Source organism: Bos indicus, chromosome 4 (genome assembly GCF_029378745.1).
Source record: "Bos indicus isolate NIAB-ARS_2022 breed Sahiwal x Tharparkar chromosome 4, NIAB-ARS_B.indTharparkar_mat_pri_1.0, whole genome shotgun sequence".
NCBI classification, from domain to species: Eukaryota; Metazoa; Chordata; class Mammalia; order Artiodactyla; family Bovidae; genus Bos; species Bos indicus.
The window spans coordinates 99,310,113-99,324,751 of NC_091763.1; the positions used below are offsets into that span (position 1 = coordinate 99,310,113).

A 14,639-nucleotide genomic window follows, 5' to 3' on the forward strand; every position below is an offset into this window, starting at 1 on the left:
ACAGCCCTGACGAACTCCTTTTCCTATTTGGAACCAGTCTGTTGTTCCATGTCCAGTTCTAACTGTTGCTTCCTGAGCTGCATACTCAGGCAATTTCTTAGGATTTCTCAGGAGGCAGGTCAGGTGGTCATGTATTCCCATCTCTTTCAGAATTTTCCACAGTTTGTTGTGATCCACAAGTCAAAGGCTTTGACATAGCCAATAAAGCAGAAGTAGACGTTTTTCTGGCACTCTCTTGCTTTTTCGATGATCCAAGGTTGTTGGCAACTTGATCTCTGGTTCCTCTGCCTTTTCTAAATCCAGCTTGAACATCTGGAAGTTCATGGTTTATATACTGTTGAAGCCTTGCTTGGAGAATTTTGAGCGTTACCTTGTCAGTGTGTGAGATGAGTGCATTTGTGCAGTAGTTTGAGCATTCTTTGGCATTGCCTTTCTTTGGGATTGGAATGAAAACTGATATTTTCCAGTCCTTTGGCCACTGCTGAGTTTTCCAAATTTGCTGGCATATTGAGCACAGCACTTCACAGCATCATCTTTTAGGACTTGAAATAGCTCAACTGGAATTCCATTACCTCCACTAGCTTTGTTCGTCGTGATGCTTCCTAAGGCCCACTTGACTTCACATTCCAGGATATCTGGCTCTACGTGAGTGATCACACCATCATGATTATCTGGGTCATGAAGATCTATTTTGGGTAGTTCTTCTGTGAATTCTTGCCACCTCTTCTTAATATCTTCTGCTTCTGTTAGGTCCATACCATTTCTGTCCTTTATTGTACCCTTCGTTGCATGAAATTGCCCCTTGGTATCTCTAATTTTCTTGAAGAGATCTCTAGTCTTTCCCATTCTATTGCTTTCCTCTATTTCTTTGCATTGATCACTGAGGAAGGCTTTCTTATCTCTCCCTGCTCTTCTTTGGAACTCTGCATTCAAATGGGTATATCTTTCCTTTTCTCCTTTGCCTTTCATTTCTATTTTCACAGCTGTTTGTAAGGCCTCCTCAGACAACCATTTTGCCTTTTTGCATTTCTTTTTCTTGGGGATGGTGTTGATTCCTGTCTCCTGTACAATGTCACAAACCTGCGTCTGTAGTTCTTCAGGTACTCTGTCTATCAGATCTAATCCTTTGAATCCATTTCTCATTTCCACTGTAAGGGATTTGATTTAGGTCATACCTGAATGGTCTAGTGGTTTTCCCTACTTTCTTCAATTTAAGTCTGAATTCCGCAATAAGGAGTTCATGATCTAAGCCACAGTCAGCTCCTGGTCTTGTTTTTGCTAACTGTATAGAACTTCTCCTTCTTTGGCTGCAAAGAATATAATCAATCTGATTTCAGTGTTGACCATCTGGTGATGTCCATGTGTAGAGTCTTCTCTGTGTTTTTGGAAGAAGGTGTTTGCTATAACACAGAAAACTAACCAATATGATCACATGGACCACAGCCTTGTCTAACTCAATGAAACTACGAGCCATGCCATGTTGGGCTACACAAGACGGACAGGTCATTGTGGAGAGAGTTCTGACAAAACATGGTCCACTGGAGAAAGGAATGGCAAACTACTTCAGTATTCTTGCCTTGAGAACCCCATGAACAGTATAAAAAGGCAAAAAGTTAGGACACTGAAAGATGAACCCTCCAGGTCCGTAGGTGCCCAATATGCTACTGGAAATCAGTGGAAAACTAACTCCAGAAAGAAAGAAGAGATAGAGCCAAGGCAAAAACAACACCCAGTTGTGGATGTGACTGGTGATGTGAGTAAGGTCCGATGCTGTAAAGAGCAATATTGTGTAGGAACCTGGAATGTTAGGTCCATGAATCAAGGCAAATTGGAAGTGGTCAAACAGGAGATGGTAAGAGTGAACATCAAAATTTTAGGGATCAGTGAACTAAAATGGACTGGAATGGGTGAACTGAACTCAGATGAACATTATATCTACTACCATGGGCAAGAATCCCTTAGAAGAAATGCAGTAGCCATCATAGTCAACAAAAGAGTCTGAAATGCAGTACATGGATGCAATCTCAAAAACAACAGAATGATCTCAGTTCATTTCCAAGGCAAACCATTCAAATCACAGTAATCCAAGTCTGTGCCCCGACCAATAATGCTGAAGAAGCTGAAGTTGATTGGTTCTATTAAGACCTACAAGACCTTCTAGAACTAACACCTAAAAAAGATGTCCTTTTCATTATAGGAGGACTTCCCTGGTGGCTCAGATGGTAAAGCATCTGCCTACAATGTGGGAGACCTGGGTTCAATCCATGGGTTGGAAATATCCTCTGGAGAAGGAAATGGAAACCCACTCCAGTATTCTTGCCTGGAAAAATCCCATGGATGGAGGAGCCTGTAGGCTACAGTCCATGGGGTCGCAAAGAGTTGAACTTGACTAAGCGACTTCACTTTTTCATTATAGGGGACTGGAATGCAAAAGTAGAAAGTCAAGGAATACCTGGAGTAACAGGCATATTTGGCCTTGGAGTATGGAATGAAGCAGGGCAAAGGCTAATAGAGTTTTGCCAAGAAAACGCACTGGTCACAGCAAGCACCCTCTTCAGACAACACAAGAGAAGGCTGTGTACAGGGCACTGCTTTAATCTTGTCTCAGGTAATATAATGAGAATCTTGTCCTTGGGCTTCCCTGGTAGGTCAGATAGTAAAGAATCCACCTACAGTGCAGGAGACCCAGGTTTGATCCCTGGGTTGGGAAGATACCCTGGAGAAGGGAATTGCTACCCATTACAATAATCTTGCCTGGAGAATTCCGTGGACACAGGAGCCTGATGGTCTGCAGCCCGTAGGGTTGCAAAGTGTCAGATATGACTAAGTGACTAACACACACGATCTGATGAGTTTGAGGTTCCTTTAATCTGGAATGAAGAATAGTGACATCTTCCTCCTTAAAAAAACTAGGAATAAAACTACCATATGATCCAGCAATCCCACTCCTAGGCATATACCCTGCAGAAACCAAAATTGAAAAGGATACATGTATCCCATTGTTCATCACAGCACTATTTACAATAGCTAGACTATGGAAGCAACCTAGATATCCATCAACAGATGAATGGATAAAGAAGTTGTGGTACATATTCAAAATAGAATATTACTTAGCCATAAAAAGAAATGCATTTGAGTCAGTTCTAATGAGGTGGATGAACCTAGAGCCTATTATACAGAGTGAAGTCAGTCAGAAAGAGAAAGATAAATATCATATACTAACACATATATACAGAATCTAGAAAAATGGTACTGAAGAATTTATTTACAGGGCAGCAATGGAGAAATGGACAGAGAGAATAGACTTATGGACATGGGAAGAGAGGAGGACAGGGTGAGATGTATGGAGAGAGTAACATAGAAACTTACTGTGTTTCTAAGAAGTAAAATAGATAGCCAATGGGAATTTGCTGTATGTCTCAGGAAACTCAAACAGGGGCTCTGTATCAAGCTAGAGGGGTGGGATAGGGGGGAAGATGTGAGGGAGGTTCAAGAGAGAGCAGATACACATATACCTATGGATGGGGAAACAGTGAAAACAGTGTCAGATTTTATTTTTTGTGGCTCCAAAATCACTGCAGATGGTGACTGCAGCCAAGAAATTAAAAGACGCTTACTCCTTGGAAGGAAAGTTATGACCAACCTAGATAGCATATTGAAAAGCAGAGACATTACTTTGCCAACCAAGGTCCGTGTAGTCAAGGCTATGGTTTTTCCTGTGGTCATGTATGGATGTGACAGTTGGACTGTGAAGAAGGCTGAGCACTGAAGAATTGATGCTTTTGAATGTGATGTTGGAGAAGACTCTTGAGAGTCCCTTCAACTGCAAGGAGATCCAACCAGTCCATTCTGAAGGAGATCAGCCTTGGGATTTCTTTGGAAGGAATGATGCTGAAGCTGAAACTCCAGTACTTTGGCCACCTCATGTGAAAAGTTGACTGATTGGAAAAGACTCTGATGCTGGGAGGGATTGGGGGCAGGAGGAGAAGGGGACGACAGAGGATGAGATGGCTGGATGGCATCACTGACTTGATGGACGTGAGTCTGAGTGAACTCCAGGAGTTGGTGCTGGACAGGGAGACCTGGCATGCTGCAATTCATGGGGTCGCAAAGAGTCGGACACGACTGAGCGACTGAACTGAACTGATGGCTGATTCCTATTGAGGTTTGACCGAAAACAACAAAATTCTGTAAAGCAATTATCCTTCAATTAAAAAACCAAATAAACAAATAAAAAGAATGATGTCATCTTCCATTTATGGGGGGTTTAGTCCTTTTGTTATTGTTGTTCAGTCACTAAGTCATGTCCCACTCTTTGTGACCCCATGCACTGCAGCGCGCCAGGCTTCCTTGTCCTTCACTCTCTCCCAGACTTTGCTCAAATCCATATCCATTGAGTCAGTGATGCTATCTAACCCTCTCATCCTCTGTCATTCTCTTTTCTTTTTGCCGTCAATCTTTTCCACCATCAGGGTCCTTTCCAGTGAGTGTGCTCCTTGCGTCAAGTGGCCAGAGTATTGGAGCTTCAGCATCAGTCCTTCCAATTAATATTCAGGATTGATTTCTTTTAGGACTGACTGGTTTGATCTCCTTGCAGTCCAAGGGACTCTCAAGAGTCTTCTCCAGCACCACAACAGCATCAGTTCTTCGGCACTCAGCCTTCTTTGTGGTCTAACTCTCACATCCATACATGACTACTGGAAAAACCATAGCTTTGACTACATGCACCTTTGATGGCAAAGTGATATCTCTGCTTTTTAACATGCTGCCTAGGCTTGTCATAGCTTTCCTTCCAAGGAGCAAATGTCTTTTAATTTCATGGCTGCAGTCACCATCCACAGTGATTTTGGCGCCCAAGAAAATAAAGATACTGTTTTATCTCTTGAGGTGGAACCAGGACCCTGCCCAAAGCCTGCACTGTTGTTTCCTGGCTGTTCTCTGTTGTCTCTGAATCCCCTCCTTTCCCTGGTTAGCAACTGTTTGAATCTAACCTTTGGGACTCAGGGAAGGTCATGGACGCTGGAGTCTGTTCCCCACAAATAAGGAACAAGAGACATGGAAAGGCTTCTATGCCCAGGATCACCAGAGGCTCCTGCTTAGTTTCACTTTCTTATTACAACCAGACAGATGGACAGCTTTCTAGAGGCAAGAACAATGGTATTGTGGTATATTCTGGCCAGCTTGTGGTTTCTAGATTCAGACTCAAAAGACCAGTGACTTTCTATATTATACATCTGCAGCAAGCCCTAACAGAAAATAAAGTTTGTGGAAGAACGAATGGGGATCAACTCCATGGTCAAAAAATGGGCAGAGGAATTCCTTGATGACTCATTCAGTGGTTAGGACTTCATGCTTTCACTGCCAAGGGCATGGGTTCAATCCTTTGTCTGGGAACTAAGATCCCACATGGTGTAGCCAAAAAAAAAAGTGAGTTTCTCAAGAAAATGTGCAAGGAAATGGGGATTCAGACCCAGATGTTGTGCCTGCCCTTGTTTATGCTCCCAGAGGCCAGCCCTGTGCCAAAGCCCTTATCATAATGTGTTTATTATAATGGACTATTTCCTTATCCATCTCTTCTACTGGAACTGAGTTCCTAGAATGCATTCACTGTCCTTTACTCTCCTTTGTTGTCCCAGCTTCTAGGACAACCCCAATGCTCAATGTAGACTGAGTAAATGCAGGAATGAATGGACATAACACAAATGTAAATAAGTGTAGAACATATAGAATGCTCTAGGGTCAATAGCCAAGTTACATTCCTAAGAGGTTACTCCAAATTAACTTTGAATCATAAACTCTGTCCTCCAATTTATTGGCTATATAGTTTACCAAACTTGGGCAAATTATTAACATTTATAAGTCTTATTTTTCTGATCTATGTAACAAAAATGTTAATAACACCTACTTCATAGATGAAAAAATTAAATTGGAACATTAAGAAATGCAGAGATGTTGCTCAAAGGATATAAACAAATAGTGTAACATGAATAGGTTCTGGGAAACTAATGTACAGTGTGGTGATTATAGTTAATAATCAGATCAGATCAGATCAGTCACTCAGTCGTGTCCGACTCTTTGCGACCCCATGAATCGCAGCACGCCAGGCCTCCCTGTCCATCACCAACTCCCAGAGTTCACTCAGACTCATGTCCATCGAGTCAGTGATGCCATCCAGCCATCTCATCCTCTGTTGTCCCCTTCTCCTCCTGCCCCCAATCCCTCCCAGCATCACAGTCTTTTCCAATGAGTCAACTCTTCGCATGAGGTGGCCAAAGTACTGGAGTTTCAGCTTTAGCATCATTCCTTCAAAAGAAATCCCAAGGCTGATCTCCTTCAGAATGGACTGGTTGGATCGCCTTGCAGTCCAAGGGACTCACAAGAGTCTTCTCCAACACCACAGTTCAAAAGCATCAATTCTTTGGCACTCAGCCTTCTTCACAGTCCAACTGTCACATCCATACATGACCACAGGAAAAACCATAGCCTTGACTACACGGACCTTGGTTGGCAAAGTAATGTCTCTATCTAGGTTGAATATGCTATCTAGGTTGGTCTAAATTTCCTTCCAAGGAGTAAGCGTCTTTTAATTTCATCCTGCAATCACCATCTGCAGTGATTTTGGAGCCCAGAAAAATAAAGTCTGACACTGTTTCCATTGTTTTCCCATGTATTTCCCATGAAGTGATGGGATCGGATGCCATGATCTTCGTTTTCTGAATGTTGAGCATTAAGCCAACTTTTTCACTCTCCACTTTCACTTTCATCAAGAGGCTCTTTAGTTCCTCTTCACTTTCTGCCATAAGGGTGGTGTCATCTGCATACCTGAGGTTATTGATATTTCTCCCGGCAATCTTGATTCCAGCTTGTGTTTCTTCCAGCCCAGCGTTTCTCATGACGTACTCTGCATAGAAGTTAAATAAGCATGGTGACAATATACAGCCTTGACGTACTCCTTTTCCTATTTGGAACCAGTCTGTTGTTCCATGTCCAGTTCTAACTGTTGCTTCCTGACCTGCATACAAATTTCTCAAGAGGCAGATCAGGTGGTCTGGTATTCCCATCTCTTTCAGGATTTTACACAGTTTATTGTGATCCACACAGTCAAAGGCTTTGGCATAGTCAATAAAGCAGAAATAGATGTTTTTCTGGAACTCTCTTGCTTTTTCCATGATCCAGCGGATGTTCGCAATTGATCTCTGGTTCCTCTGCCTTTTCTAAAACCAGCTTGAACATCAGGAAGTTCACGGTTCACATATTGCTGAAGTCTGGCTTGGAGAATTTTGAGCATTACTTTACTAGCGTGTGAGATGAGTGCAATTGTGCGGTAGTTCGAGCTTTCTTTGGCATTGCCTTCCTTTGGGATTGGAATGAAAACTGACCTTTTCCAGTCCTGTGGCCACTGCTGAGTTTTCCAAATTTTCTGGCATATTGAGTGCAGCACTTTCACAGCATCATCTTTCAGGATTTGGAATAGCTCAACTGGAATTCTATCACCTCCTCTAGCTTTAATACTGTATTATATATTTGAAAGTTGCTAAGAGAGTAAATCCTAAATGTTTTCAGCACAAAAAAGAAGCGGTGACTGCATGCCATGATGGAGGGGTTAACTACTAAGAACTGCTGCCTAGTCACTAAGTCACTTCAGTCATGTCCGACTCTTTGAGACCCCATGGGCCATAGCCTGCCAGGCTTCTCTGTCCATGGGATTCTCCAGGCAAGAATACTAGAGTGGATAGCCATGCCCTCCTCCAGGGGACCTCCTCAGCCCAGGGATCAAACCCAAATCTGTTGAGTCTCCTGCATTGGCAGGCAGTTGTTGATCACTAGCGATACCTAGGAATCTATTAATAACTGCTATGGTGGTAATCATTTTGCAGCATATAATTGTATCAGGTCAATCTCTTGGACGGTTTAAGCTTACACAATGTTATATGTCAATTATATCTAATAAACCTCGGGAAAAAACCAGAGCATGAAGTACATAGTCCAGTGTCCTGCCTGCATGGTGCACCTACCCAATAAGTATTAGCTGCTATAATTATGATAAGCTTCTGGTCCTATGTTTCAAAGGCTTTTAACTCATACTTGAGTGACATTAGAGCATCTGTAGGTGGAGTGACATTAGAGCAGCTGTAGGTGAGAGGAATAGGAAAACAATGTCTTCAGTGTGGCCAGAATGGGGCAAGGCCACCAGCATGAAGATCAGGCAATTAGGTGACAAGCCCCAGCAAGGTCCTGGGCCCTGGTCAGACCACAGAGGAATAGCAGGTTCTGCACAGTGGCACAGCCAGTGTGCCCTGAAGATAGTGTGGGCTTCTCACAGAGAAAGTTCTGGAAAGGATGTTAAAGGTACCCATACCAACACCAACCTTCATAGTCAAGCACCCTTTACTCAGCACAGCCTCAAAGAACAACTTCTGAACTGAAGCTGCACTATGACTCCTGGGAATGCTAATCACTTCAATGCTATGGGCTTCTCCTATACAAAAAATCTGCTATTTTTTGTGACTATATTGATATAAAGATACATTATTATGTACTAAAAAATTTCTCTTTTGTCTAAAAATTATTGTTTTTTTTTTCCTTCTGATTTTAAAAGAAATGGGAGCAAAATTGTGGGCACAGACACCATGGCTACTCTCCCTAAAGATCAGTGGCCCTGCTCTGGAGAAGTAGGAGAAGCAGATGAATCGGGGGCAAGGGGTCACCAGTTGCTTTGAAGTGGGGAGAGACAAGAAAGCCACCAGATCAAGAACTGGGTGTTTGTCCCCTACCTCTTCCAGAACAGCACTGGAACATCATATTCTAAGACAGGGTTTCTCAACCTCAGCACCATTGCCATTTTGGACAGGATAATTCTTCCTTGTGTTGTGTGTGTTCATGGCAGGGGTTAGGGTGTACCATGCACCCTAAGATATTTAGTAGCATCTTTGGCCTGGACCCCCTAGATGCCAGTGGCAAGCCCTTGCCCTCACCTTCAGTTGTGACGACCCAAAATGACTCCAGACATTGCCAAATGTCACCAGCAGGGTAAAAATCACCCCCAGTTAAGACCTGCCATTTTAAGGGTGTTGTTCAGATCCCACCAGGGAAGCTGCAACTAAGGACAATTCTGGCTGACGTGGAGAGTGGGTGGGATAGATGTGCCATCTCCACGTGGAGACAGAGGAAGCCAGTCCTCCTCCTCCATGGGATGGACCACAAATCGGATCTCAGCTCTCCCAGTAAGCGGGGCCCCACCACGGGCGATGGAGAAAATTTCCCAGAGTGCTAAGGTCCAGGCAGTGGGAGGAGCTCGGGGCTGCGGTCAGGCTTGCAGAGAGTGGGTGCACTGAGTCAGCCACAGCACAGCCCTGCAGAGTCACCCTGTTCTTGTGGCTCGGTGCAGCGTTTGCCCATGAATCTATTATTTAGTTTCTGAAACTTAAATGCAAGAGTTTTGCTTCTACTCATCTATTCAGCAATGCCTGGAAGCATGCCTCCCAAACCTGCTGCAGGAAGCCTTCCCTAACTTCTCTCCACTCCCGGACTACTGCCCCAGCATGCCTCACAGCCATAACACAGTTTCCTCATCCAAAAGCCCATAAAGTCCCATGACTTCTCTACTCCATCAATAGCACAGAGTTAGTGCTCACAGCACAATCTGTTGAGTGAAAAATAAATAAATAAATAAACACATGCATAAATTAATGACCATAAAGATTCTCTCATTGACTTTTTAAAATAAATTCATAACTGGTTAGAACTCTTTGGCAACATTATGCTGATCCTGTTTGGATTCCTGAAAAGAAGGCTGTCCTGATGCAGCTTCGATACTTGGATTGGATGTGAAAGAAGGGTGATTTTGCCTAAGCAGGTCAAGGCCAAGCCAAAGATAGCCTGGAGGTGCCCAAGGAAACTCCGGAGCACTTTTCGCGAGGTTTTAGTGACCGCGTGGTGCAGTCCTTGAGTACAACCGCAGAAGAACCGGCTGAAGAAAAGAGGAGAGGCAGAAGGAAAAGAATGGTTGTTGATTGGCTGGCTGGTTGATTGACGCTGCGTAGGCTACACGGAACAGCAGAGCACGTTGTTTGAACTGGGGCCACGGTGGTCTGTCAGTGCCCTGCTTGGCAGCCATTAGCACATCACTTCCTCTCTCTCAGACTCCGTGTCCCCTTCTGACTCTGGGAGGATTGCAAAAATACTCAAAAGTGTATGTGGCTTCCTGTTATGTGCGCCTGTGAATGAACTCACACGACTCGGGCAGGTACAGCTCTAGCAAACTCACCTCATACTTTCTCCCAAGACCCCTTGGAATTCTCAGAAAGGTGAAGGGGTGGCAGGGGGTGGGGGGAGGTTTTGATGGGGACAGTAGGGGGGATGTTAGTTTGGGGCCTTCTCCCCCCCACCCCGCCCCCCGCCATTAAGGGTCAATGAATGACTCTTCATTCTTTATGGCAAAAAGTAAAGAAGAACTAAAGAGCCTCTTGATCCAAGTGAAAGAGAGTGAAAAAGTTGGCTTAAAGTTCAACATTCAGAAAACTAAGATCATGGCATCTGGTCCCATCACTTCATGGCAAATAGATGGGGAAACAGTGGAAACAGTGGCTGACTATATTTTTCTGGGCTCCAAAATCACTGCAGAAGGTGACTGCAGCCATGAATTTAAAAGACGCTTACTCCTTGGAAGGAAAGTTGTGACCAACCTAGACAGCATATTAAAAAGCAGAGATATTACTTTGTCAACAAAGGTCCGTCTAGTCAAGGCTATGGTTTTTCCAGTAGTCATGTATGGATGTGAGAATTGGACTATAAAGAAAGCTGAGTGCTGAAGAATTGATGCTTTTGAACTGTGGTGTTGGAGAAGACCCTTGAGAGTCCCTTGGACTGCAAAGAGATCCAACCAGTACATCCTAAAGGAGATCAGTCCTGGGTGTTCATTGGTAGGACTGATGTTGAAGCTGAAACTCCAATACTTTGGCCACCTCATGCGAAGAGCTGACTCATTTGAAAAGACCCTGATGCTGGGAAAGATTGAAGGCAGGAGGAGAAGGGGACGACAGAGGATGAGATGGTTGGATGGCATCACCAACTCAATAGACATGGGTTTGGGTGGACTCTGGGAGTTGGTGATGGACAGGGAGGCCTGGTGTGCTGCGATTCATGGGGTCACAAAGAGTCGGACACGAGTGAGCCACTGAACTGAACTGAACTGAATGACTCAGGACTTCCCTGGTGGTCCCGTGGTTAAGATTGCCTTCCAATGAAGGGAGTGAGGGTTCGATCCCAGGTTAGGGAGCTAAGATCCTACATGCCCAGTGGCCAAAAAAACAAAACATGAAAGAGAAGAAGTATTATAACAAATTCAATAAAGACTTTGAAATTGGTCAACATCAGAAAACAATCTTAAAAAAAAAAGTCAGTGACTCCAAGAGTGTCCTCTGCCTGATGACTGAATATTCTAAGTTTGTCTGGATATCAATCTGGACATGATGAGGCTATGGAAACCACTTCTGTAATTGCTTTACAACACTTTTCTGGGAAATTGTCCTTGTATGAGGCCCAACATGGAAAAAAAATTAGAACTTAAGAGTGGAGAAAAACTTATCTTCCTTGAGAACAGCTGGTTCTTCACTCTGATGAGTGTGTGACTTCTGTGAAGCATGTCAGCTATGGCTGGTAGAACGCACAGAGCCTGATCAAAATACATCTTTTGCTGTAAAGCACTTTGTGTCACTTACATAAAGTGCTGGGGCAAAAAATCAAATAAGCAGGTACACAGTGGGCTAAGATTCCTGTGTGTCAGAGATGAGTCACTAGCATATTAAAGATATACATAGAAATGTGACATCCCAGAGATATTGTAGAGCAGGGGCTTCCCAGATGGAGGTGGAAAAAGCCCCACCTCAGGGCATATCCAGATGGGGGAAGTGACTTTATCCCAGGGGAATCCCTGGTCAGTAAAATTCTGTAACTCTCAGACTTCCCTGGTGGCCCAGTTAAGATTCTGAGCTCCCAATGCAGGGGGTCCAGGTTCAACCTTTGGTCAGGGAACTAGATCCCACATGCCTCAACCAGGAGTTCACATGCTGCAATTAAGACCTGGCATGGCCAAATAAATAATTTGTTTTTAAGTCTATGACTCTTATAGTGGCAGAAGAATGCCTACAAGCCCCTTTTTGAAGGAAGAATAAACTCTTAATGAAGCTTCCGCATGAGTCAGCACTGGTATGAGAAGACGGGCCACAAGCTTTTCTTCTGATTGGAAGAGTCTATCAGCTCAATGCATGGGCTGTAATTTCACCAAAACACTTGCTCAAAGAGGCATTCTGTTGAGGTGTGGCATTTTATAGCGCTTTACAGTTTGCAAAGAGCTTCCAATGCATCCTCTCATTTGATTCTCACAACCCAGTTTCCAGAGAGGAGATTGAGGCTCAGTGAGATTACATGACTTGTCCCAGGTCCCCTTGTAAATGGGAGAATGAAACTCTCCTCTCCTGGTCGAGGGCAGTTGCTGGCAGGTGCATTCCTGTGTGTACAGGGACAGCCTGTCATCTCTCTGGAGCAGAGCAGCAGAGCAGGAGGAGGCTGGCACAGAGGGAACAGCAGTAGGAAGGAGGATTTCTGGGGGGAAATGAATCCCTTGGCCCTCTGACTCCATCCACCCCCAACACAGCCTCCTGCTCCCCAACTTGCCCCCTAGGTTTGTTTCCTAACACATCCAGTCAACTGACTCCAGCCATTGGGATTGTCCAGGTCTCTCCAAACATGGCTGGGGAATCTGTCTTCCCCGTGTTTATATCCCTAGAAGTTTCTAACAAAGCAATATGCACATGAAAACCAAAACATCTCAGAGTAGTGGCCTTTTAATTTGGGTGCTGAGACCGAGGCTTTGAGGAAAATGACAAGACAGTTCACTGAATAAAGACAGATATGTGCCCAGACCCTACCACTCCCTACTGGCTTCAGGTGTGCTAAAGATGTGGGAAAAAATCACAGCTTTCAAAAATAGAGTCTTCAACTTATTTCCCAAGCTGTTTTTTTTTTTTTTGCTTCTATGAGATGGTGACAGAAGTTTTAAAAAAAATTTTAAAAGGGGAGGAGGAGCTAAGATGGTGGTGGAGTAGGACGGGGAGAACACTTTCTCCCCACAAATTCATCAAAAGAACATTTAAACGCTGAGTAAATTCCACAAAACAACTTCTAAATGCCGGCAGAGGACATCAGGCACCCAGAAAAGCAACCCAAGTCTTTGAAAGGAGGTAGGAAAAAATATAAAAGACAAAAAAAGGGACAAAAGAGGGAGGGATGGAGTTCCGTCTCGGGAAGGGAGTCTTAAAAAGAAAGAAGTTTCCAAACACCAGGAAACCTTCTCACTGCTGAATCTGTGCCAAGCCTTGGAAGCACAGAGGGCAACATAACAGGGAGGAAAAATAAATAAACAATTAAAACCCGCACATTGCGAGCCCTACGGTAACTCCCCCAGCGGAGAAGCAGCGCAGAAGCCTGCATCCGCCATTAGCAAGCGGGGGCTGGGCAGGAAGGCTCGGCGTGGGCTGCATCGCAAGAATCTGGCCTGAATACCCCGAGCGCTATCTGAGCGAAATAATTTGGGCTAGCAAACCAGACTGTGGGATATCTACCATGCGAAAAGCCAGCCCTAACCTATGACACCGCCAGGCCCACGCACGGAACAAAGGACTGAACAGAGATAGCCGGCGGCAGACCATCCCCCTCCGGTGATAGGCAGCCAGAGCCAGAAGGGGTCAATCGCAGCCCCAGAGAGACATTATCTATAAAACTGTAAGCAGGCTTCTTTGCTAACTAAAACTTCTTGGGGGTCTGAACAATCAACATCTGCCTGAGAAGGTGTGCCGGTTGTACACCTAGATAACTGAGCGGCGGGGAGGCGATAAGTCGCAGCAATTGCGCGTGCCAAACACCTCATCACCTGAGCTGCTCGGATCTGGGAAGGGCACAAAATGCAGGCCCAACCAAGAGTCTGCGCCCCTGAGGACTACCCGAGTGCCTGAACCTGAGCGGCTTGGACCTGGGAAGTACAGGCAGCCCAGGGCCAGCCACAGATGGTTCCCAGCGGAGCAACCTAGAGCCTGAGCAGCGTGGGCAGAGAGGCTACACGTGCCGTGAACGGGGGGCAGGCCCAGTGTGGCTGAGGCACTGCAAGCACACGCCAGTGTTATTTGTTTGCAGCATCCCTTCCTACCTCCCCTCAGCACAACTGAACAAGTGAGCCTAAAAAAAAAAAAAAAAGTGTCCTCCACCATCCCCTTTGTGTCAGGGCGGAAACCAGACACTGAAGAGACCAGCAAACTCTAAGAAAAAGCTATAACAGAGGGAACCACCTTGGAAGCTACAGGCAATAGATTAAAACCCTGTGGTTACTACCAACTACATAGGAAGGGGCCTATAGATCTTGAGAAATATAAGTCGGACCAAGGAACTAGCCAAAAATGAACTGAACCCACAATACTCACAACAAAACCAGAGAAAGTCCTAGATATATTTTTACCATTTATACGATCATTCTTTCTTTCTTTCTTTTTAATTATTTTTTTAATTAAAAAAAATTTTTAAGTCCTCTATTATTCCTTTAATTTCCACTTTTATAACCGATTACTTTGCAAAAAAAAAAAAGAAGA

At 44.4% G+C, this 14,639-nt stretch overlaps 1 protein-coding gene across 11 annotated transcripts in view; it reads right to left on the reverse strand.

Annotated features, from left to right (window-relative positions):
* The window catches only part of LOC109557664 (solute carrier family 23 member 1-like), a 263,748-nt gene that overhangs the window by 56,665 nt on the left and 192,444 nt on the right, over positions 1–14,639 (reverse strand). The gene's annotated exons all lie outside the window — the stretch shown is intronic.